At 50.7% G+C, this 25,817-nt stretch overlaps 1 protein-coding gene across 1 annotated transcript in view; it reads right to left on the reverse strand.

Moving 5' to 3' along the window:
- The window catches only part of ABCC2 (ATP binding cassette subfamily C member 2), a 678,688-nt gene that overhangs the window by 377,526 nt on the left and 275,345 nt on the right, over positions 1 to 25,817 (reverse strand). The gene's annotated exons all lie outside the window — the stretch shown is intronic.

Raw genomic sequence — 25,817 nt, forward strand, 5'->3', positions numbered from 1 at the left:
TGAATCATTAGCGTCCTCAAGAGGATGATTAGTGCACCATTACAAGTTTTTAAGTGCAGATGGAGTACAGGCAAAGACGTTAGTATTTGGTCACAGATTTCCTTAGTTTCTTCCCACATTTTAAGCACTTTTCCCCGAGATAAATTGGGCCTGCTTTTTACAGGCGAAAAGTGTCCATTGAAAATCGAAAAGGTGCAGCTATGCTCACAAAATTGTAAACTTATTTCAACTCCACTTACTGTTACCAACCAAATCAGGATTTCATCCCAACTTGAGAAGAGCAATGTGGAATGAGTAACCTTGAATGAAGACTTCACATGCTCGATCATTGCCCACCTTTTACAGAGAACTACAAAGTACTCCACTCCACCTAATTTAGCTCTGATTTAAAATAATTTCATAAATACATATTTAAATAATTAGAAATTAATATTGTTAAGAAAAATATGCTATATATAAAAATCTTTGATTGGAAACATAACCCTGTTAAGTGTTATACCCTTGCCATCTATATACTGCATGCACTTTGCAATGTGTAGAGCCATGATACAGTACAAAATGTTCTAGGCCCTGCAAACACAATGGTAACATTCTACACCAGCGGTACTCAACCTGTTGTCAATGGACGTTTGGGGGCTCGCAACACCTGCTCACGGATCCCAGTATTGCTTAAGTGAGGAGCAATAGAAGTTAAAAGGTTAAATCACTGTTCTACACTCTATAACCTGTTGCATACACAACTTTTGGGACTAATGTTTTCATGTACCCATTATGGCTGGACTGATCCCTCACCCGATCACCAGTTCATGTTACACATCTACATTTAGTGACGCTATGTAAATGATGTACATGCATTATTAAAACAGCAATCACCTTCTATATTAGTACAATTAGTTTTAGAAAACAAAACAGAAAGATACAAAAAACGAAAAAAAATACAAAGGTTTACCTTTGTACGGATATTATAATATTTTCACGTTACCTTGTTTTTATAAATGCACACCTATATGGAACCATAGCCCTTCTATTTCAATGTTCCTTTCTTAATAGTATTACAATGTCTTGCATTAAATGCATTATCCCTGCTCGACATTGTCCCGACTGTGTGAATTTTGGAAACTTAAGTGAACTGCTATTCAAACATAGCTGTACATAGAAAAACAAGCATTAGCATATCCAATAGGTCTCGCTTTTGGGACCTTATAAGTATTTAGTTATGCAGCACAATATCTTTAGTGCAACAACAACTGTTGCATGGCTAAACACATATGTTATGTTATGTTATGTTATTTGAATCTTGTATAGCGCACGGCTACTCATAGAGTGTCCCGGCGCTTTATTGTAACTGAAATCACAACATAACTGGGAAAAACAGAGCAGAAAAGATAAACAGAGAGCCTAACTAGAAAGTAAAACTGCTACCTACAGGGTAAAGAGCAAAGTTTTAAGGCCCTTCCTGAATGCCAACAAACTAGAGGTACTACGCAGTGCCACTGGCAAGGTGTTCCACAACTGCGGAGCCAGCAGACTGAAAGACCGACCTCCAATGCGTGCCCTTTTTATCCGAGGAACCACGGCAAGACACAGAGACCCGGACCTCAGAGACCTTGCCGGATGATAGAAGGAGAGCCTTCTCTGAAGGTATTTAGCTCCAGAAGCATGTAAAGCCTTGTGAGCCAAGGTCAACGCCTTGAACATTATCCGCTTCCGGATCGGGAGCCAGTGGAGTGACTGCAGTAGGCCCGAAACCCTAGCACGGCCAGATAATCCATAAAAGGCCCGTGCAGCCGAGTTCTGGACCACCTGCATCCTTTGAAGCAGATACTCTGGCAGGCCCAGATAGAGAATGTTAGAGTAATCCATTCTCGAGCCAATTATGGCCTGGACCGTTATTTTCCTGTGCTCCTCCGATAGTATAGGCAGGAACTTACGGAGCATCCGAAGAAGCCCGAAACAAGTGCCAACAAGCCCTAGAATCTGGGGACGCAGAGTTAGACCGTCATCGATCTTAATTCCCAGGTTCTTAGCTATCCGGGAGGAGGCTGCAGGAGGGAACATATTCGCAGGCCACCATCTTTGCCAGTCTGGACCTGTTTTACAGCCAAAAAAGAGTACCTCCGATTTATCCGAGTTGCACTTGAGGCTGTTTAGATGGAACCAATTAAAAACAGCCCCAAGGCAACCCTGGATACTCTCTCCATCGAAATCCGCTCCCTTCTGGCAGGTGAAAAGGATCTGGGTGTCATCGGCGTAGGAAACGATCTGGGCCCCGAAAGACTCCGCCAGAGCCGCCAGGGGGGTCATAAAGATGTTAAAAAGAGTCGGGCTCAACACTGAGCCCTGGGGGACTCCGACCCCTAATGACGGCATCACGGCGGAGCTCGTGGAGGCCCAGACCGTTTGTTGCCGGCCGGCCAGAAAAGATTGAAACCAGCCGAGCACCGTCCCCCTCAGACCGATCTCAAAAAGTCTGGCGAGGAGACCCTCATGGGGGACGGTGTCGAAAGCCGCCGATAGATCTAACATCACCAGCATCGCTTTACCACCTGAATCCAGCACCTCCTTAACAGCCTCCGAGACTTCCAGGAGAGCTGTCTCGGTACTAAGATTGGCGCGGAAGCCGGATTGGGAGGGGTGCAACAGGTCATGAGATTCCAGATAATCAGAGAGCACCCTGTGCACGTGCTTCTCAAGGATCTTGGCAAAGGCAGGCAGAAGCGAAATGGGCCTGTAATTGGCCAACACCTCCGGATCCAGTCCGGGCTTTTTAAGTAAAGGGATGATCATCGCCTGCTTCCAGACCTCAGGAACCACCCCTTCTCCAAGAGAGCGATTCAAAATAGGATTCACGATGGGATTGATGACTTCAGCCAGAAATTTGGCCGGACATACGTCGAGAGGTGATCCGGACTTTAGGCCGGCCATCAATTCCTGCGATGACGTTGCGGAAAGTGGTGCAAAATCAGCCAGAACCGGGCCTACGCTGGCAGGAATGGCAGAAACATCCTCCGGGTAACCAGATACTTCCGGTCCCTTCGGAGGGAAAGAGTCCTGGATCAGCTTGATCTTGGAGGTGAAAAAATTAGCCAAGGCGCTTATCCACGCCTCCGTAGGGGGTGTCTGGGTCTCAGAGGCTCGGGGAGCCATAAATTCCCTAACGATGGCAAATACCTCCTTGCAGGAATTGGAAGCAGTTTCAATTCTCCTGGAAAAATAACTTCTTTTCTCAGTGAGAATATCGCGATGATAAATTTTAACTGAGGCTCTGTAGGCAAGTTTAGCAGCGGGATCATATTGCAGACGCCACGCTCTTTCGGCGACCTTGCACTGCCTTATAAGGTCCCAAAGGCGAGACCTATTGGCTATCCCAATGCTTGTTCTTTAAGGAAAAAAGGCTGCATTTAAAAAAAAAAACTGCTTTATTTAAAAGCAGTCCCAGACATGGAGGTCTGCTGAGCCCAGCAGGCCACCGTCCCTGAGAAGGCCAGCTATTCACAATGGGTACGCAATATGCGACAGCCTCTTTAATATGCATGAGGCATGCAATTTGAGACCCTATTGGGAATCGCAAAACGTGTCTCAGACACTGTAAATGTAAAATGGAAATTGGTACTTGTATAGCGCACTACTCACCCGCAAGGGTCTCAAGGCGCTTGTACGAATACCGCTGTGGAACCCATCCTGGCTTTCCCTGTGAGGTGTCCACTCCTGGCAACCCCAAGGTGGAGGCCAGGCATCCTTAGCATTGTGGGGGCCGTTGTGGAGATTAAGCAAGCTATTGCCCAGAGTTGCAGAGTGGGACTCCATGATTGGAATAGGCACCGAGGCAAGAATTATCAGGTCCGTGGAATTTTGAGCCCAAGACCCGCCGAGGCGGGGAATTGAACCCTAGTCCCGGGCTAGACCTCTGCATCAGGGTCTGCTGCTCTAACCATTGAGCCATACTTCTCCACGAGAAGTGTGTACATTGTTGTACATTGGCAAATGCGACTCGCAATTTGGTGCAATTTGCGAGTTGCAATTGCAAAGATCGTACATCTGGCCCTAAGATTGGCTAATGCCAAACTTGTGATCATCTCTAAACTTGGACATGCAGACTGGGGTGGCCGCAGCTTCTTGCTAAATGCTTCCAACAACTGGAACAGTCTTTCTACCTATCAAATCCTCTACCAACCTTATTACTTTCAGGAGATCTCTCAAGACTTGTTTATTTAATAAAGAATAACTTTCTGTTTCCTTCGTGCACTCCGTAGTCAGTGCCAAGACGCTTTCGGGCAATTGCGCACCTAATTAGTGCATTTAACATAACATTTAACAACAGATCACCATGACTTGAGTGGATCCTGGTCTGCTGATCTCACAGCTGGGAAGGGTGGCACTGCAAAAGATGCCAAGAACACTTGCCCCGAGCCTGTAGAACCAGCCTGCCTGACTGGCAAGACCAGGGTCACCTGTGAGGAGTAGGAGAGACAGGAGAAAGCAAGGCCTAGTGGGGATCCAGAGACGAGGATCCCAGTGAGTGAGGTGTGAGGCTGAATGTCCATCGGGACTGACTATACTGTAGGGCTGTTGTAATGCACCAAGGGCCCTTTGAATGTGTATTGTGGGTCGTCACCCAATAGCATCGATTGGGGCCGCTGCTCAAGTGCTTCATCACGGGCATCTCCCAAGAGCCAGTCAATTCGTGGGAACATCTCTCCCCCCTGTCTGCCAGTAGAGGTAGCCCCTCGACTCTGTTGCTGCTGTGTGCAGATTCAAGTGGCAACCACCAGCCCACAGAGCCTGTAGGCTGCTTACCTGGTGTTGACTGTCGGACGTGTCCACCAAGGAGGATTCTGCAAGATCCAGAGGCTTGTCTGAATACCAGACCAACGACTTCTGCCAAAGGGGTCCTTCATCACCAGAGAAGGTTCTCGTGATGCTGAAGGTACTGTGCCCGATGCCAGACCGAAGCTCTTATGTCCCAAAACAGGAATCACCAGCACAAACACTGCAGCATAGAAGGGGGCTGTAACCTTGTTGCTACCACTTAGGTAAATGATATCTAGCAGGGGCTCGTTAAGACTTGCGGACTAAGGTGCAATGTGCCACAAGTTAGAACTGGTAAGAGACTTGTAGGCACTTATTATGAGTCTCCATCTAAGCATGAAAATCATTCTCCAGTTCGGGGACATTACCCCCGGGGCAACTTTAGCATCATGTCTGAGTGACCAGAGGTCGGTGTAAATACCTCACCCCCAATTAACTAAGAAAACTCTGCATTCAAGAAAGACTTGCGCAAAGCGGAATGGAAAAAACCCTTTCATTACTCCCCTTATTATGATTATAGGAGGCGGGGGGAGGGGGCTGGCGGAGCCCGACTAATTGATGGGAAAATGCCTCTCTCTGATGTAACCGAGTTTACCCCCCCTCCCAGAGCCCAAAACAACAAAAAACAGACCCCGTAGCTGTCAGCCTGCACTGCCGCTCCCCACCTCTGCTCGGCACAGATTGTAAAAAATAAAAAGGTGGATTAAATTATTGTGTAAATGAGGCTGGCAAGGCTGGGGGGCAGTGCCATGGGGGCAGATGCCAGTGAATTTAATTGAGAAAATCAGAGCCGCCCTTAACGAGCTGGTGGCGGGAGGGAGCGATTCCTTTTGTTTCCGCTGAACTTTCTCTCTCTGCCCTAATGCCCCCCTCCCCCTCCCTTCTGAACACAGACACCTACCGCAGTGACTGGCTTCCGGTCACCTAACTGAGCCGCCCTTCGGATTCACTTCTTCATTGAAGTTCACAAGAACGATCACTCCATGGCAATTTCATTCTGTTTTGTGGATATGGTTTAAATTTTTTTTAAATATTTTTTTTTGTCGTTTGCAGATCATTCCAGCTTGTGTATGTTGTCTCGCAGCGTTCAGAGCATGGCAGCAGCATGAAATAGGAGGCATCGGGGCGAATATGTCAGACATAAAAATGCACTTGTATGGGAGTGCCCTTTATAGGGGTTTCTTAGATTGCCTATAAAGGCCTAAGGCCCTTAAGAATGTATCCAGCACCTCGGGTCCCATTTTTACCCGTCCTAAAGCCTCACTTACTGACAGCACCGAAATAAAACAAGCATTGGCCATGCACGAGGTGGGGAGGGGGAGAAGCGGGAGTTGTGTGCGCACTCGGCCAATGCTTACAAAAACAAGCATTGCGCGCAAGCGGATGCGAGGGGGGGTGCGGCCGAGAGCAGGCAGCGTTTCCATTGCGGGAGCGTGCGACCAACTGGCGCAGCGCGCTCCCGCAAGGGAAACGTCAAACGTTCACGCGTTTCCATTGCGGGAGCGTGCGACCAACTGGCGCAGCGCGCTCCCGCAAGGGAAACGTCAAACGTTCACGCGTTGCCATTGAAGGCAATGCAACGCGTGCACATTTTTGCCCGAAAAAGCTCATCAATTCCAAGAGGTCTCTTCCTACAGCAACGCAAGTGCGTTGCATAGGCGAGACCTAACAAGGGTGTGCGGAGCAATAAATACAGCCAATAAAAAATGCACTGACAACAGAAACACTTGTTTGTGGCTTGGAATATTCAGGGAGTCAAACGCACACATCTGCTTTGAAGATGATGGACGGTGCCTCGTTTCTGCCAGCTCTTTAGCCCGGGCACTATGGAACTGAAAGGATATTGTTTTGAATGATAAAGTCACGCAATCCGGCAAAGCGACATGTCAGGCAGCGACATTCCAGATCTTCAAAGCGGCATTGTTTAGGAAGATGTACCGCATACACTTCAGAACAGTAATAATTCAACGTACTTAACCACAGATGCCTCATGACCACGATTGCAGACGGACAGCCCTGGCTGTCTTGCGCCATGCTTGGAATGGCACATGTTGTACAAAAATACAGGAGTAGTGACCCGTCAACCGTGTTGGGATTGGGGTAAAGAACTGTATATACTAAACAATAGCCCAACTGGTATAATTTGCAGGCAATTAGTAAGGATATGAATACAACATTATCCAAAGAGGAACAAGGAGACTCTATATGATAGTAACATGTGCTCACGGCATCATTTATGTCAACATTTTAGGAGAAATGGGCAAGTACAATTTACAGTTTATATCAGCACTGCAGTTTACAAATAAAAAATGAAAAATGAAGAACAACCCAAAATTTGTACAAGGTGCACGAGTGTGTGAGTGAAGGACACTACGGTGACACAAGTGACAATGTGGTCAGCGTGAACGGCGCAAGGTTATTAGTGCATAGATATATACAGTGAGTCAAAACAGAGTGGTTCCAAATGATTTGGAATGGTTATTTTAGTTTTTCATTCTTTGCATGAACCACTGTGTAAGGGGTGCCTAGGGTCTTGCTGAGTAGTCGACGGCGTTTCGATCCACTTTAATTGGGATCATCTTCAGTACTGGGTGGGGTTGGTTGCAGTGCGTGTCTGACAACTGATCGGTAGTACAGGTGAACCGATCTGTGGAATTGGTCCGCGGGCTGGATCAGTACGAGTGCCTCGTAGGTCGTCCCGTGTCAAAATGCTAGAGAGCCGATAGCCACTTCATTGGCATTTCACAGATGTTAGATCATGTCCAATCGTCGATCTAGGGTAGAAGGAATTAGACTGGAGCCTCCCGGTACCTCGTAGTCCGGGGGTCGGGAAACCGATCCAAGCGTGATCAGTGCGGCAGGGAGACTGAATCTCTCTTTGTAGGAAAGACGAACGAGTGAAGCGCTGTCCTGGCGTCCTCTTTGGATAATGTTGTATTCATATCCTTACTAATTGGCTGGAAATTATACCAGTTGGGATATTGTTTAGTATATATGGAATGGCACATGGGCGCGCTGTCAGCCTGAAACAGCTCGCATACCAGAATCCCCCAGGGCTTCCACGCTTCGAAATAACTCTTTGACTTAATATCCTACAATTGTTTGACACTTGCGTCACTGGGAGATCACAGTGAAATATCGGAGGTCCCGACTCCCGGTACATTGGCATTGATTGTGAGTAGAGGCGATTGTGCCGCATTTAGAAAGGAATTGCAAGGGACCTTTGCTTCAGGGTCGCTTCATGACAAAAAAAGGACAATTGGACCCCTGGGCCGATGGCAATGATCGCGCAGAGTGAAAAATGCTGTTGGTTAATAAGGGCAGCTGTTCCGTACTCAAATCTCATTGGGGGGGGGGGGGGGGGTGAAGGACAGGCAAAGTGACAAAACATAGCAATAAAGCAAAAGCGAATTTGTTCTTTAAGTTTTCCTTTTCCTATTCTCATTATAGAAAAGCTGAAAATGTATTTCGTTCTTAGAAAACTTGATTTCCAATTAAAATATGATTTTTCCCTTGGTTAACAAGACGTCAGCGGTTCTTTCATTTAGTTGCTTTCCTGCGAAATGGATCCAAAAACAGAAGAAGCTCGCGAGTAGCGCACGTGCCACAGCGTGACATGTGGTTTCAATGATCGCGCCCGTGTCTGGGCACTAAAATTGAAACCACATGGCCTTGGTGCACGTAATAGACACCAATAGGCCATGGGCGGAGCACTGTGCCCTCCTTTAGCCAACTGTATGCTGTCTTTCATTACAAGATGCACGCAAAGTCCAATAGCGAAGCAAAAAAGGAAAAGCACACGCACGAGCGTGTGCGATTCGTAGGTTGATTTTCAAACCCTCTCCAAAAGCACTCTCGCTGCGCGTCAGTGTTGCACACTGCAATGCACAGGCGCGAGACTTAAAAACAGACAAGAGATCTCCCTTACATTGTCAAGAGAGAGCAGACTATGATGGCTCCCTGGGAGTAAAGAATCGGAAGGTCACACCCTGATGGCCTCAAGCAAACAGGGAGGTTCAAGAGAGTATTGAGGACTCTCAAAAAAAAGTGATCGGAAATACAGATTAGCCCAAATATCAGTTCCTACATGACTATCATTTTTTTTTTTGTTTTGTTTAAATATTCTTTATTAGAAACACAGGAGAAGCAGAGCATGAATTTTACAACATACATAGCATTACATCTCTGGGATGTCTGTCACGTTTACGGGGCATATCACCCAATGCAGTGGTTCATCGTTTCATATTTCACAGCTATTTTTCTCCATCACAATTATTCCAGGACATGTTAGCGCTACAAAGGATATAACATTCTGAATTAAACAGTGAGGGAAGGAGGGAAGGAGAGGGTACATAGGAGTAAGGGGGGGACTGGGGAGGGTCGGTTATGGTCATCGGATGTGAGGCGGCTAAGTTTGCAGCTAGTCAGAGGCGTGTCAACGCAGGGGGTCGTGTGGGTGTCGCTCACAATGGACCAAGGGAGTGAGCATGGCTTTTGGGGGGGGCAATGTGCCTGTTGTGGTAGTTATGTCTAGTGAGGGGGGTGCTGGGGGAAGCAGCATCAAGGCTGTCCGCACGGTGCATCGGCAGGGGGTGCGCCGGTGGCACCATCCGGGTGTTCGGCCTCTGTAGGGTTCTGTGTTAGACGGCATTCCTTATGAAAGTAATTGAGCATTACATCCCAGAGCACCGCTATCGGAAACTGTCGGAGGCCTGCCGTCTCCTCGTTATGAAGGGTGGTGCTTTCCGCCTTCGCCCAGGTGTCTAGCGATGTATGCCAGTGTGCCGGTAATGGTGGGGTGGGTCGTTTCCAGTGTTTCGTGATCAATCTTTTTGCCGTGAGTAGGCCAAGGTCCCAGAAACGAGAGGGGACTTTATTCAATGGAGTCCGCTGATAGAGGCCCAGTATGCATGCCTCCCACGTGTGCGGTATTGCCATGGCTGTGCATTTGCCTAGCGTTCTCAGTACCGCCCCCCAGTATGTCCGAATCTGTGGGCACTGCCATAGCATGTGTAGTAGATCTGCCCCTTCCAGTGCACATCTTGGGCAGCTGGCTGCAGCTCCCGGGAAGTATTGGTTAATTTTATTGGGGGAGAGGTACGCTCTATGCAGAATGTAGAACTGAATCAGTTTGAAGCGTGCGTTTCGGGGAACGTGTCTGGGGCCTAGCAGTATCGTTTTCCACTCCTTATCTGACCAGTTCCTCCCCCTGTCAGTTGCCCATTTGTCACGGAGCGGTTGCAACGAGTGCTGCGTATGTGACAACAGCGCTTGATGAAGCCAGTGCACCACGTGTGTACCGTTTCCCATGACATGGAGGCTCTGAATCAATTGATGTGTTGGTAGTTCTGCAATGATGCAGCCCCACCGCTTCGTGTATGCCAAAAGTAAGGAGGTGTGTTGTAAAAACTGTCCTGGTGGGAGGCCTGTGTCAGCAGCCAATGTCGCAAACGGTATCAGGATGCCGTCAGCGTACAGGTCTGCCATGGTGTCAACTCCAGTCCGCGTCCAGTGTTCCAGTGCCGTTTCCGTGATTATGGAGGCAGTCATGGGGGTGCCCAATAGTGGGAGAGCCGGGGCATATGGTTTAGTCAGTCTCGTAAGCCGCAGGCATCTGACATAACATCGTACCGCTACACCTACATGTAGTTGAGTTGATTTCCTCTGGCGTGTCAGGGGGTGGAACAGGGTATGGATTTGTGTGGGGGATAGTACGTCCGTGGTTGTGGCCGTGTCCTCCAGACGGTTTCCCGCGAGCCAGGCAGTGGCCCATTGTAGCTGGGCTGCGAGATAGTAAAGTTCGAGGTTCGGTACCGCGAGGCCACCCTCATCGACTGGGGCGTGTAATTTTTGGAGGGCCACTCTAGGTCGCCCAGTGTTCCATATCAGGTCCCTGGTCATGGAGGCCAATTCTCTAAAGGTGTGTGTCCGCACATAAACTGGTAAATTAGCGAAGTAGTATAAAAGCCTGGGGAGGATGATCATTTTTGTCAGCGTCACTCTGCTCGGGACATTGAGCGGCAGGGACTTCCAGAAGGCAATCTGGGACCTAATAGATGTAATGGCGCGTGTCAGGTTGCCGTCCAGTATGTCCTGCGGCGTCCTGTATATGTACACGCCCAGGTATTTGAACGTAGTGTGGTGCCATGGTAGTCGCTCACCATTGATCTCGATACCAGGGTCCGGGATGTCTGGGCTGAACGAGTATGCCCCTGACTTGGCCCAGTTTACCCTGAGACCTGACATGCTCTCGAAGGATCTGAAGATCTCTGAAAGGTCTGGCGGTATATGAGTAAGGTCCCTGACGTACAGAAGGAGGTCGTCGGCATACAGCGAGACCGTGTGTGTGCCATCCGCCAGCGGGATTCCCCAGTGCATGCCCTTACTGCGCAGTAGTGCAGCTAGGGGCTCAATTGCTAGTGAAAAGAGCAATGGGGATAAGGGGCAGCCTTGTCTGGTGCCGCGTTGCACCTTGATGGCATCGGATAGCAGCCCACCTGTGCGGACTTGCACTGTTGGGTGTCTGTATAACAGTCCCACTAGTTCAATATAGTCATCGCCTAGGTCGAATTTGCGTAAGACAGCCAGTAGGTAAGGCCACTCGAGCGAGTCGAATGCCTTCTCCAGATCAAGGACCAGGCAGCCCGACCGAGGCCAGTCTTGTGTTGCGTATGTTTGTACTCGGAATAGTCTCCGTATGTTATGAGAGGTGCATCTGGTGGGCACAAAGCCGTTCTGGTCAGTATGTATCAAGTCAGGCACCAGTCCTGCTAGCCGTCGGGCGAGAGTTGAAGCTAGTATCTTGTAATCAGTGTTTAGCAGTGCTAGGGGTCGATATGAGCCGAGGAGTGTGTCACCTCTGCCCGGTTTTAAAAGGGATACTAACGTTGCCTCATTCATTGACCGAGGCAAGGTCATGTCCTCCAGTGCCGCCGCATAGACCCGTAGGAGCTCCGGAATCAGGATGTCTGAGCATGCCTTATAGTATTCTGCCGGCAGGCCATCGGGGCCCGGTGCCTTGCCATTCGAAAGGGCAAAGATGGCCTCACGGAGTTCCTCCGCCAGCAACGGTGACCCTAGGTCATCCCGCTGGTCGTCTGTCAGGGCAGGCAACATGATATTCCCTAGATACGCAGTGATGATAGGTTGTGTGGTCAGCAGACGGGATTTGTAAAGCGCGCCGTAATGCGTCGCAAAGGCTTCGTGGATCTGCGCCTGTGTGTAGACCATTGGACCAGCCAGCGGTTGTATCGCCGTCACTGGTGTTATATGATTCTCGCTTGTATCAGCCATACCAGCAGTTTGCCGGGTTTATCTCCAGCGTGATGTGAACGGGCTGAGTGAGCCTTGTAGTTGATGTTTTTCAGCCTGTCAATCAGTTTGTCGTGTTCTGCCCGTGCCTGTAATAGATCAGTGTTGGGGTCTGTGGCTGTCGTCTGCTCTAGTCGCAACAAGTCTGATTCCAGGCGTCGGAGATCTGCCTCCAATTGCCGTCGTGAGTGGGCCTGTGTGCCCAGACTTTGGCCCCGAAGGACCACTTTAAACGCGTCCCATTCTATCTGCGGAGTCGATGCCGAGCCTGCGTTGTCCTCGAAATATTGTGCCGTCTGTGTGCTTATGGAACTCCTAAATGTACTGTCCAGTAAGAGGTCGGGTTGTAACCGCCACGTGGGTATTGGTGGTCTGGGTTGGTCCCACAGCAGGTCCAAGAGGTGCGGGTTGTGGTCGGAGTGTGTGCGCCCCATGTAAAAGGTGTCCGTGACATTGGGTAGGAGTTCACTGGAGATCATGTACCGGTCTAGACGCACATGTAGGGCGTGTGCTCCTGAGTAATACGAGTAAACCTGGGAGTGTGGATTGCGGGCGCGCCACGCATCTCGTAGGCCCCATTGCGCGGACCACATCTGCAGCGCTTTCGTAGTGGCCTGTGCCTGTGAGTTGGGTGGTGTAGGGTGGGAGCGGTCTAGTGTTAAGTCTAATGAACTGTTGTAGTCCCCGCCAAGCACCCAAGGGATTCCATGCCAGAGGGCCAACGTGTGTGACAAGTGTGTGAGGAAATCCGCCAGCCCCGTGTTAGGTGCGTATATGGAAGCTATTACCAGTGGATTGCCATCCAGTTTGCCATGTACAGCTACGTATCTGCCTTCGGGGTCTATATGTACATCTTGTGTGGTCCATGGAGTGCCCGGCCTAATCCATATCAGCGTCCCCCTAGCGTACGACGAGAAACCTGTGGCATAAAGCTGTCCCCGCCACCTGCGCTGTAATGTGGGAGTTTCCGTGTGAGCAAGGTGCGTTTCTTGTAGGAGGGCAATTTGTATGTGGTGGCGTTTGAGGTATGAATATATTTGGTAACGTCTGGATGGCGTATGTATACCCCTCACATTCCACGTGCATATCTTAATGGGCGACATTACAATATTGCAGCAATACCCCCCACCCAGCAATCCCGCCACCCCTCCATGCAAAGGCGTTTGTTTTCAAGTGAACGGCTCCCGCCACCCAATAGGCGCCTGATGCGTTGCATTGCTGCACTGTGACCATAGGGGGGGGGAATCAAAAACATGGCTAACAGAACAATAAGCCAGTGAACAATATGAACAATCAAAATACCAAAAGGTCGGATGCAAAACGTGCCCCCGACCATACTCTCTAGGAGAGCAACGAAATTCAAATCTAAGGGGGTGGTTGTGCTATACGCACTAGGTCAAGTGGTCAGTGTCAATATAGTTATTGAGCGAAGGCCTATCGCCTTCCCGGAAGGAACGTGTCAATCTTGGCCGCCGTAGCAGACAGTGAACCCAACATGTACATGCACAAAACTCATACATTACGTGTCCCAATCGAGCCGCCACCAGGTAGGGCCAAGCGTCCTCGTAGCTGTGTACCAATCGGGCATGGGTCATCCCCACCAGCACTTGGGTTCATGTTCGGTGGTGGGATGTCAGGCGTGCGTGTGCCACGTGCGTAGCACGGAGAGTTGGGGGTGTAGTCCGCTGCTATGGTCAGGTCTCATTGCAGCTGTGTTGCCCCCAGGCTGCTGAGGCAGTCAGTTTCGAACGGCGTGGTAGAGTGCTGTGGGCATCGCGTGGTTAGCTGATGTAGTCCGCCGTCTGGGGGGTGATGTCAGGTCGGTCTTCCGAGGTCGGGGAGTCTGGCAGTCCATATATGGCTTCGTCGTCGCTCTGGATGTCCTGTGCGCTGCCGCCCGCTACTTCGCTCTGTGCAGGGGATCCGCTGAGCTCCATCACCAGGCGGAGGGCGTCCTGTTTCTCCTGGCGTCTGGCATCCGCTGGAGGGGAAGGCCTTGTCGCTGTCTGTGATTCCGGTTGAGAGTGCCGGCGGGGTCGCCGTCTCCGCCTGTGATTGCCGGGATGTCGCCGGGGCAAAGGGCCCGCAGTCGTTTTGGGTTCAGTATCAACCCCGCTGTCTAGCCAGGTTTCCGCCTCTGTGGGGTCAGTGAAGAAACGAGTCCGTTCACCCGCTACAACCCTCAACTTCGCGGGAAATAGCAGCGAGTATTGGAGGCCCATTTGTCTCAGTCGCTTCTTCACCGCCATGAAATCATGTCTTTGCCGCTGGACCTGGACAGTGTAGTCGGGAAAGAACATCACTGATGCGTTCTCGATCCGGACCTCTTGGAGTTTGCGCGTTTCTCGCAGGATGGAGTCCCTGTCCCGGTAGTTCATTATGCGGAGCAGCATTGGTCTCGGGTTGGAGCCCGTCGTCAGAGGTTTGGTGGGGACTCTGTGAGCACGTTCTACCACGAAGTGTGGGGAGAGCGATCCTTCCGGTAGGATACCCTTCAACCATCGCTCCATATGTTCCTCCGGGGATCTCCCTTCCCATTTCTCCGGAACCCCGACCAAGCGTACGTTGTTCCTTCGGGTCCTGCCTTCCGCGTCTTCGGCTCTGTCCTCCAAGAACTCCACTCTGTTCAATAAGTCCTGTATGTGTTTGTGCGACTGGTCGGTTTGAGGCTGAAGTGTCTGTACTGCGCCTTCCAGGGCGGTGGTGCGGTCCGCTAGTTTTTTATGATCCGCCCTCAGGTGCGTGAGGTCGATGACCACGCTGTCGATCTTGGTGGCCAAGGAGGTGCGAGTTAGGTTGATTGACTCCTCGAGCCTCTCCATTGCCGCCAACATGGTGTCTAGCTTAGCCGCCGTCTGGTCCGGGTCAGCGTTCTTCCCGGTCTTGTCCATCTTGGCCTTCTGGTTCGTGTTGCCGGTACCAGTCCTTGTTTTGGGCCCGGTAGACATCTGAGCCTCCTCACTATGTCTGGTCCAGTGGTTCGTCGCACTCTCAGAGGACCAGTCCGCTCGTGTGAATGTCCAGGCGCAGGGTAAGTGGCCACCGCGCAGCATCCGTGGCTCCCAGGTGGGTGTGCGCTCGTGCAGCAGCCTGCGGCGCTTGGTGTCTGGCGGGTTGGTAGGGTATGGAAGGGCTGGAGTGCGGCGCAGGCCCAGCGTGTGTCGCACCACGATGTGGAAGGCGCCGGTGCGGGTTTAGCAAGCTGTCGCGGCACTCCCGAGGATCCGTCAGCCGCAGGGGAGGTGGGCACCGCACCTCGTCCGTGGCTCCCGTGCGGGCGTTCACTCTGGTAGCGGGCCGCGGCGCCTTGTGACTGGCGAGTCGATCCGGGAGGGCTAGGTCGTAGTGTAGGCCCGGCGTGCGTCGCACCGTGGTGGGTAGGCACTGGGGTGGGCCTTGCAAGGTGTCACGGCACTTCCGAAGACTGTCCAGGCGTGGGGCATGCGATCACCGCACAGTGTCCGTGGCCCCCAGGTGGGCGTGTGCTCGGGTAGCGCCTCGTGTATGGCGGGACGGTGTGGCAGGGCCGGCGCGCGGCGGAGGTCCAGCGCGTGTCGTGCCGCGGTGGGTTAGGCGCTGTGGCGGGCCACGTGAGCTGTCGCTGCTCACCCGAGGCGCGGGTGGTGCCGTGGGTGCTCCGTCTGCCGGGCTGAAGGCATCAGCATGGCTCACTGGCCCTGGCCAACACGAGGGTAAGCCGTCCTGTGAGCGCCGTTGGTGGGGCCGGCGGTACCACACCGGCATGCAGCACGGGTCCCGCCAGTTCAGCCACAACCGGTCACTCTTTAGCGCCTCTCCGGTCCAGCGCTCAGGGAGGGGGCAGCCGGGTAGCGGTTTGTGCAGTTAGGCCAGGCCAGGCGTCGCAGTCCGCCCCCGCACCTTTGCGGAGCGTCTCGTGGTCTCTGTGCGCGCAGGCCTCAGCCTCAGGCCCGCGCCGCCATCCGGAGCCTCGGTCTCTCGTAGGAGGTGCCCAGGACTGAGAGCAACGTTCGCGGCCACCGATCTGCGTAGTCCGCGGTGGTTCGCGGGTGTTCCGATTTGTCCCAAAATCGGCCAGGCGGTCAGCGATGACGTCCGGCGGCAGCGCTGGTGGTTTGCCGCCGTCTGCAGGCAGCAGTGAGCCGGATAAATGCGCCGGGAAGGTAGGCTCAGTGCGGAGCTCTACTCAGAGGCGGCCATTCTCTTCGCGTGCATAGCCACACCCCCCCTACATGACTATCATAATGCTTATGATGCTAACACCAAGATATCATCAATCATAATACTGAGTGGAAGACTCATAACAGAACTCTTTCCTAACTCCTCATCGTGGGTTACTTGGACTAACGTATTAATACTCGGTAGGTGCACAGCGCTTGTGGGTATGATTAGTCTTCAGGTGCTCCGCTGGTGGTGTCTCTAGTCCTGTGACGCCTAGTATCAAATGAGTAATATGTGCTTCCAATTGTCAATTGGTCACATCCCAACGGGCACACTTTTGCGATTCCATAAGGATTTCTCACACGTTTATGAATGAGTTAAAGCAAATGTTTTATTTAGTTTTCATACTGTTCATGCTTTCATTTAAGAAATTGACTTGATTTCTTATTTTGATTCCATTAACAATTAATTTTCATTTCAACTAAAGCTCAGATCGCTCCAATGCATTTCGGGCCTGCCGCCCTTCTTCTGGGAGCATGTCTGTGAATGCGAAACATCATAACATCACTGTATTATACATATACACCAAATAAGCAGTAAAAACCTTTATGCTATTATGTCAAACGAATATAAGAGCATATTCCCCAGTGAAGCACCCTGTGTTGTGGTGGCTTGGTGAAAATACGACGCTGTGTAAAAGAATTCATGTGAAAAAACATTTGTTCGAAAAAAAGCTTACATTGAACTCTGTCAAACTGCTGATATGTTACCTACAAACGAAGCGGGGTAAGACAAACAGAGGAATACATTACTATGAGCGTGTCATTGGAGACGTTTAACAGCCTCTTGTAGCGGTTGCCGGTCAGACTCACTTACTTAAATTCAGAGGTATGGTTCGGTAAAGAAGTAAACCGGCATTCTGCCTTCGTTGTTTACCTGTCCGACGTGCGTCGGTATATCCAGTGTAATAGCTTATATGATTGGAGGATTGGAGGAATCTATGTCACGTGTCGGGGGCTCCTCGGGCGTGCCCAAGAAGTCCATCGATTTACATGGTCCCGAAGATACATAAGAACGTAACCGACCCACCACCGAGACCCATAGTATCTACACGGGGAAGCCTCCATGAGCCCGTGGGTCAATTTCTTGACACATATCTCCAACCAGCAGTAAAGGGCATGAGAAGCTACAGCAAAGACACCACTGATTTCTTACTCAAACTACAGGAACTGCAGATCGACTAGGACGAGAATTGATTATTGCGTACAGCAGATGTTAAATCCCTGTATACCTCGATTCCACACCAACAAGGAATTGAAGCCATGGAACAAGCGATACTTAACCTTGACATTGATCATCCAATGCAATTATTTCTTATGGAACTAGTGTATTTCACCCGCTACCAAAGCTACTTCAAACACAAGAATGAGTGGTATCTCAACTTGTAGGTACCTCTATGGGAAATTGTGCCGCGCCCGTATATGCGAACTTGTTCATGAAACAGTATGAGGAGGAGCACATCTTAACGAAACGTATTTATTTTATAATTATACACAGCCCTAACTAGACCAGAAATACTGATGTAGTATGCTTAGGGAGGTAGGGAGCAATGCCCCATGAGCCAGCTCTGGACAAAGGGTAATTGAGGATCCAATCAACCCCCAGCACGATTGTGCTTCCTAAAATAAATACGTATACACATTGATAGACATAGTACCACCACACTAGTCTGTACATACACCTTTTTCTTTTTATTGTGGAAAGACATCAGTGAGTGACAGGGGGATCTGATCCCGGTCCTGACGAAGGGGCACGGCACCCCGAAACATGTTGACCCACACAGGAAAGGAAGCACATTAACCCGCTTGTTCTTTCCGAATCACCCTTTTTTAACAATACCAGCCAGTGTTTATTAAATAGTTTTATCTATCACCAGGCCACGTATTTTTTAACATCACGTATCCATCTCACCCCTGACCCCACTGACACTCACTCCATTTCACTCACATAGCACTTTCATCTATAAAGGTGCTCCAGCGTAGTCGCTTGTCGCAGCACTGCCCCGTCCGGCAGCCGGGCGGGAAGACCCCGATGATGAAGCATGACACCAAGGGCCCTTTTGGTGTGTGAGGGGTATTTTAAAACATTTAGTGTATTCCACTAACAACAGGAATAACACTGATCCCACGTGAGGTGGACCTTGTTGATTCATAAACAGTTTCACATTCACAGACATGCTCCCTGAAGAAGGGCGGCAGGCACGAAATGCATTGGAGCGATCTGAGCTCTAGTTTAAATGAAAATTAATTGTTAATGGAATCAAAATAAGAAATGAAGTCAATTTCTTAAATGAAAGCATGAACAGTATGAAAACTAAATAAAACATTTGCTTTAACTCATTCATAAACGTGTGAGAAATCCTTTTGGAATCGCAAAAGTGTGCCGTTGGGATGTGACCAATTGCCAATTGGAAGCACATATTACTTGGACTAACACCACTGAGGCAATTCAAAATCCACAGTGCAGGAACAATGAAGCTATGAACTTCATTGTTCACCAACCTCCCAGTGAAGCCACAGATCTCACATCCTTCCAGAACGTCTGCAACAAACTTCCATCTGAAAATCAAGTCCCTCTACGACAACTTCAATGAACATACACCAGACACTGAAACCACCCCTGTCTCCAGCAACGACAGCCAGACTACCATATCCACCTGGACCCCGGTCACCACCGAAGACACTGCCACGGCCATGAAAAGCATCCACTCAGGAGCTCCCACGGACACCTGCCCAATGCACATCTTTCACAGAGCCGTCGCTGCCGTAGCAGCTGAGCTACAACGCACCAACAACACCACTTTTGAAGCCGACACTTTCCCTGCAGAAGTCAAGCCCCTCCTCAAGAAGCCCTCCGCAGTCCCAACGGACCTCAAAAGCTACCAACCCATCTCTCTCCTCCCCTTCACGGCCAAAGTCACTGAGAAGAACGTCTACGTTCAGCTTACAAACTTCATCGAAGAGAACTCCATCCTCGGCCCTTCCCAATCTGGATTTCGCAGCTACCACAGCACCGAGACAGCCCTCCTTGTTGCCACCGATGACATCCGTACTCTCCTCGACCAAGGCCACACCGCTGCCCTCATCCTACTAAACCTCTCTGCAGCCTTCACCACCGTCTCCCACCATACTCTCACTGCCAGACTCCACGACGCCGGCATGCAGGGAACCGCCCTTGACTGGCTCCTCACTGGCAGAACCCAAAGAATCAGACCTCCGCCCTTCCTCTCCGAACCCACTAAGATCAACTGCGGAGTACCCCAAGGATCATTGCTGAGCTCCATGCTCTTCAACATCTACGTGGCTCCCCTCGCCTCCATCCACAGACAGCAAGGACTCAGTATGGTATCCTATGCCGATGACACCCAGCTCATCCTCTCCCTCACTAAGTACCCCCACACCACCAGACTCAGTTTCCAGGAAGGAATGAAAGACATTGCATCCTGGATAAGCAGCAGCTGCCTGAAGCTCAAGACAGAAGTCCTTGGATCCACCCCCTCAGCATGGGACATCACCTGGCCCACCGCCCTTGGAAACTCCCAACCCCCACGGATCACGCCCGAAACCTCAGCATCATATACTCCTCCTCCTTCACCATGGCCTGACAGATTAATGCCGTCGCCTCCACCTACTTCAACACCCTCCGCATCCTTCGCAAGACCTTCAAATAGATATCCCCCGCCGAATCCAGAAAGTCCGTCACCCACGCACTCATAACTAGCAGACTGGACTACGGAAATGCCCTCAATGCAGGAATCAACAAATCTTTGCTCCGCAAACTCCAGACCATCTAGAACACCACGGCCAGACTCGTCCTCGGCATCCCACGACATGAACACATCACCTAACATCTGTAAAACCTCACTGGCTCCCCGTCGAGAAGAGAGTAACATTCAAGCTACTCACCCATGCCTATAAATCATACCACAACACTGGACCCCAATACCTTAACGAAAGAGTCTCCTTCTACATACCCAAGAGAAACTTCTCGCCATAACCCCGCGCATCCACAGAGCCAGAGCCGGTGGAAGAACCCTCTCCTACATGGTGGCAAAGACCTGGAACAAGCTCCAAATCTACATCAGACGCTCCCCCTCTCTGCACACCTTCAGGAAGAGCATCAAGACCTGGCTCTTCAGCTGACCCACCCCCCCAGATTGATTGATTGATTGTAAATGTAAATGTATTGCGACTTATATAGCGCACGTATCACCCGAAGGTATCAAGGCGCTTGCTTAGGGAACCCGTCCTGGTATTCCCCTGTGAGATACCCCGGCAGGGTATCCACAAGGTGAAAGCCAGGCATCCCGCCGCGAGGGGCCGTAGTGGAGATTAAGCAAGCTATTGCCCAGAGTCGCAGAGTGTGACCCCGTGAGTCGAGTAGGCACCGGAGCGAGAATTGTCGAGTCCGTGGAATTTTTGAGCCTGAGACCCGCCGAGGCGGGGAATCGAACCCTGGTCCACGGCCGATCTCAGCTTCCGGGTCTGCCGCCTCTAACCACTGAGCCACGCTTCTCCACCATTGCAAGCATGCAAAGCTTTGATCACTCTTTGTGGGTGATCCTGTGTTCCTGCGTACCAGTCAACACAGGGGAAAATTCAAAACCCGACCGTGGTACGTTACTATGGTCAAGGGTACTACGATAACCACTAATCAAGATAGCGCCGAGATCCCTCAGAACGTTTCTTTCTTTAGAAGGGTTTCTGAACAGGAAGCACAACAATGTGTTGCAACTGTTGCCCCTGCAAGTTATTCTCTGATGCCTCCATCTGCCCCCGTGATACCTCAGCACAGTGCTTATTAATCTGTGGTCGGGACCCGTCCATGAAGCATGCTCAAGAAGTACGCGACCGTAACAAAATTAAATATTATTATAATTAACCCCTTCGCTGCGGCGGCTATTCCGCCGCAGCGCTAAGGGGGAGGCGGGGCCGCGCGGCGGTCCTGTGCTCGTGACGGAACCGCTCCGTCACGGCCCTAAGGTGAGCTGTGCTCGTGACGGAACGGTTCCGTTACGGACCCGCCCGCCCATTAGAACGTCAGCGCAGGCGCGGAATTCACACCGCGCAGGCGCGGCGAGCGGGCCGTGACGGAACCGTTCCGTCACCAGCACAGCCCACCCGAGGCTCGTGACGGAACGGTTCCGTCACGAGCATCGGAGGGGTTAATAAGTTAAAATGAATAAAGTATATGTAAATAAAGTAGCAAATTTGAAAATGGAGAATTTTTTTTATGTTTGACTATGGAGTAAATTTTTAGCATTTGTTTGGTTATATAGCTTTTGTATTTGTGTATTGTTTTGAGGTTCAAATCATAGAAATTGCTTAGGACGGGGGTCCCCAACTTAAAATAATGACTCAGTGTGGGTCCCCGGATTCCAGTAATGATTAAGTGGGGGTCCACAAAAGACAAACCATTAAGAAACGCTGCTCTAGCAGAATCGCAAGGCAGGCTAGTGTGGGAAAATGCCACACAGGAAGGAGTAGTAGCCTCATCGCGACCCAGCCAACTGCTGAGTCAGGCTCCAATGGTGAGATGGAGCTAGATCAATCCAGAGCTGGACAACAACCATACTCTTTAACATGACCCAACAATATTAAGACTATGAACAACAAAGCATAAGATGTTATCAGACGTTGAAGTGCCTACCCCGTGACTATTAACTGCGCAAGCATTCATTATTCCTTCTTTTACCTTCTGTCTTTGCCTGAGCTTTATACAAATGCGAAGTTTTATTGAAATGTCGGGAGTATGTAATGTGGTTCATGGGGAAACACCTGTTGTTTAGTCATGCTTAAATGTTGATGTATGTCGTCATTCATGTATTAAATAGATAAGAGTGCGCCTGAATGAGGCATAGCATGGTTCATTAGTAAAGACCATTTGTTTGTGTGTTGTGTCTGTGGCCTATACACCCGTTGCCCCACACAACAGTACACTAAAAATGTAACTTACTTAGACTTTTGCCATTTTAAATAGCATCACCCTAGTGGCCAGGGTGTCGTGCCGCTTTGCGAAACTTTTTCCTGGCTTTGATCCTCAAAAACAAAAGTGAGAACGCTGAAAAAGTCATCACTGAGATTCCTGGGAAGGGAGATGAAATGTAGGCAGGCATGGGCCCAAGTACACTCCCAGTCTATGTGGCTGCTCCTTTGTGCCCCAGATTAAACTTCTAGGGCTGGCCGACAGACATTATCTCAAGTCTCAGAAGTAGTGCTGCTCCTACACGCTTCTTCCAAGTCGCAGTTACAGGTAACCCTCGCCCTTGGCTGAAAACATAAAGAGTGCTAATTTGGTCATAAAGTGGACATTTAAACTATCTATTGAAATACAGCGTATGTGGGAGAGGATGTGGCACTATTGCCTGAGATGGCTACTTTAGAACTGAGGAACCAGTCTCTGCGTCACTCAACCTCCTGTGACACTGGGCAAATCAATTAATCTCCCCGTGCCTAAAAAAGGTAAATGTTTTCTTGGGTGATGTAACTGGTTGGTCGCATATAAAGCACTCCAATACCTCCAGGTCAAGTTCACGCTATATAAAACAACAAAAATATATATTCTGACAGACGCTGACCTGGCATCTGCCACGCTAACTGTGAACGATCCGCTCTTTGTGAGAAGCACCTAAACACAGACACTGCATCCGCTCACTTCCTCTCTGGCACCCTCTACACCAGAGGTCTTCAATATTTGAGGCGCGACCCCCGGGGTGGTCATGGAGTCCTGGGAAGGGGGTCACAGATTCCCCAACTTCACTTGTCCCTGCAAAAAGATAGCCGCCCTGGGGCAGCTAATTTAGATCGTTATCAGCTGCATGCCTGAATGAAAGGTACATGTCCCCTATCAGTTAATCTGCAAGTGTAAAGGATGCTTGGGAGCAGTGCTGGCTCTTTGTGATGGCAAAGATTTGTTTTTAGGTTTCGGCTACCGTCCCACTGCGTGAGCAGTGGGTGGGCGGAGCCGAAATCTTATGTCTCTACATATGGGCTTTGGTCCCGCCTTGTCTTCCATTGGCTAGCTCCATAAATGGAGGCTAGCCATTGGAAGAGATTGGCTGTCACTCACGCTTTCCCCAGAAAACGCGATTCGGGGGCGTTTGTGTGTTTTTTTAAGTTCCGCCATCTCCTCTTCCCATTGGCTGGAATTTTACCTTCCAGCCAATGGGAAAGGGAGAGCGCGAAAAACACGCCCCCGAATCTGCCGGCCCGGACACCCCCGTGCCGTCATTCCCCGGGCCGCGCTGTGATTGGCTGCCGGCCCGGGACTGACTTGTTAAAAGTTTTCTCCTCGTGGCTCTCGGAAGCCGGGCGCCAGTCAGGGGGGTAGAGGTGCGGCCCCTCCCTGGGGGTATAAGGGGCGGGGGTGACGGAGGGCGCTTTAAATCGAAAGGCAGGGGGGTGTATATGTATTGCCGTACGGATCATGGGGAGTGAAGCACATCATTTCTTCCTGCTTCCTTCTCCCTCTGCCAAAGGTAAATAGAGGGGCAACTTGGCAAGTGTGATGCTCCACATTTGATTTTGGCGTGGTAGTCGGAGGTAGACTCCCCTCCCGATACGTATCCAGCGCAAGGACTCCACCCACGGCTGCGGGCCACTATGCCCGTGATCCGCCTGTTGTTGGCCGCCGCCCTGCTCTGCTGCCCGCCTCCTGGTGGTGAGAACCGCTCCAGATATTTCTTTTTATCAAGTTACTGTGCTGTTAATGTAACCTGTCGCTCTGAAGCCGTGGCCGGTGTGGCGCTGCTAGAAGATCCCAGCTCCACGGCGAGCTCGCTGGCTGCTCTGGGGCATGCCCGGAGGCACCGTGGACCCCGCAGGCTGGCAGAACTCTGGCATAGGCACGCTCTAGGTACAGGCGAGCTAGGCAGGGTGTGTTCACCCTACCGCCCGGTCTGGTCTCTTGACACTGTTCAGCCTGTCCTTGGTGCCCGTTACACACCCACACACATGAAACACACTCACACACTCTGCTTTCCTTGCATTGTCCCACTTTAACGATCCTCTACCCCTCCTCACACCCCCGCACTCTATCAACGCTCTACACGTGACACTGGTCCCTATTCCATACCATACCCTGTCCCTACAGACTACCACGGATAAAGAGATGTACAACTGTTCGCATACCTACCACTGTCCCTACACTCGACCACGGTCCCTGCCTACACTCTGTTACTATCCATAAACCTGATCACTACCCGCGCACTTTACCCCCGTTCTCTCACTCTCACTCCAGTTTCTCATCCGCAGCCCCCTGTCCTGTCCTGCCTGAGCGCTCCATGCCAGGGCACATCTCCGGGACCGCTGCCTCAAACTCCCCCTCCCCCATATGTATATCTGCCTGACGAGAGTGAAGGGTATCTCTGCCCGACGAGAGTGAAGGGTATCGCTGCCTGCCTGTATGGAATGTGTCCATATGATGGCGGCATAAAACACAACACGCCTGCTTGAAATGTGACTGCTGTGCATGTGTAACAGGGGCACCTGCCCCACTAGGGACACGTCTGTGCACTTGTCGTCAGGGTAAAATGCATTTATAACCTACCCATGTGAATTACACACCTGTTCGGCTTGTTTGGCACGCACACACCGGCCATGCTTGTGTGAACTGAACATCTGCCCTGTCTGTGAAGTGCGCCTCTGTCCTGTCTGTGAAGTGCGCCTCTGTCCTGTCTGTGAAGTGCGCCTCTGTCCTGTCTGTGAAGTGCGCCTCTGTCCTGTCTGTGAAGTGCACCTCTGCCCTGTTTGTGAAGTGCATCTCATCGCTGCATGTGTGAAGTGCACCCCTGCCCTGTCTATATGAAATGTATCTGTGTGAAATGCACCTCTGCCCTACCTGTGTCAAGTGCACACCTTGTCTGTCTGTATGAAGTGCACCTCTGCCCTGCCTCTGTGAAGTGCACCTCTGCCCTGTGTGACGTGCACCTCTCCCCTGTCTGTGAAGTCCCGCTCTCGCCCGATGAGCCATGTTCCACATAGCGCAGCATGTGCAGCCCTGTGTCTTATCTTGGCACAGGATAGGAGCAGTGTTCCACATAGCTCTGTCTTTGCAGCCTCTGTACCCTATCCTGCCCGCAGCCCTCCTCCGTCCCGCTCTCGCCCCCCCTTCCCTCCGCCCGCAGCTCTCCTTCATCTCGCACCCCCCTTCTCTCCGCCCGCAGCTCTCCTTCCCAGCGTTTCACAATTAAAATAGATTGTCGGCTTCGCCAGTGGTCACGGTGAGATATTAAAGTACAGATTTTCAGAGTTTTAATGCGTCAATGGCAGCTTTATCGGGTGTTTGGTGTCCGATGTAAAACAAGGGATACTTTACTTGTTCAAATTGAGGTGTTAAGAGTCAGACCCTGCTAAGAGTCAGGTTTTCCAGGGTGTTAGTGTGAGAGATAAAACAATAGGTTCACGCGGTTCCGGGTAAGGCGTTATAATTCGGATTTTCCAGTCCTTCAGAGTGATATATTAAATGTAATTTTTTTGGGAACTCAGTCAGATATGAAA

This window comes from Lissotriton helveticus, chromosome 5_1 (assembly GCF_964261635.1).
Source record: "Lissotriton helveticus chromosome 5_1, aLisHel1.1, whole genome shotgun sequence".
In the NCBI taxonomy this organism is placed as follows: Eukaryota; Metazoa; Chordata; class Amphibia; order Caudata; family Salamandridae; genus Lissotriton; species Lissotriton helveticus.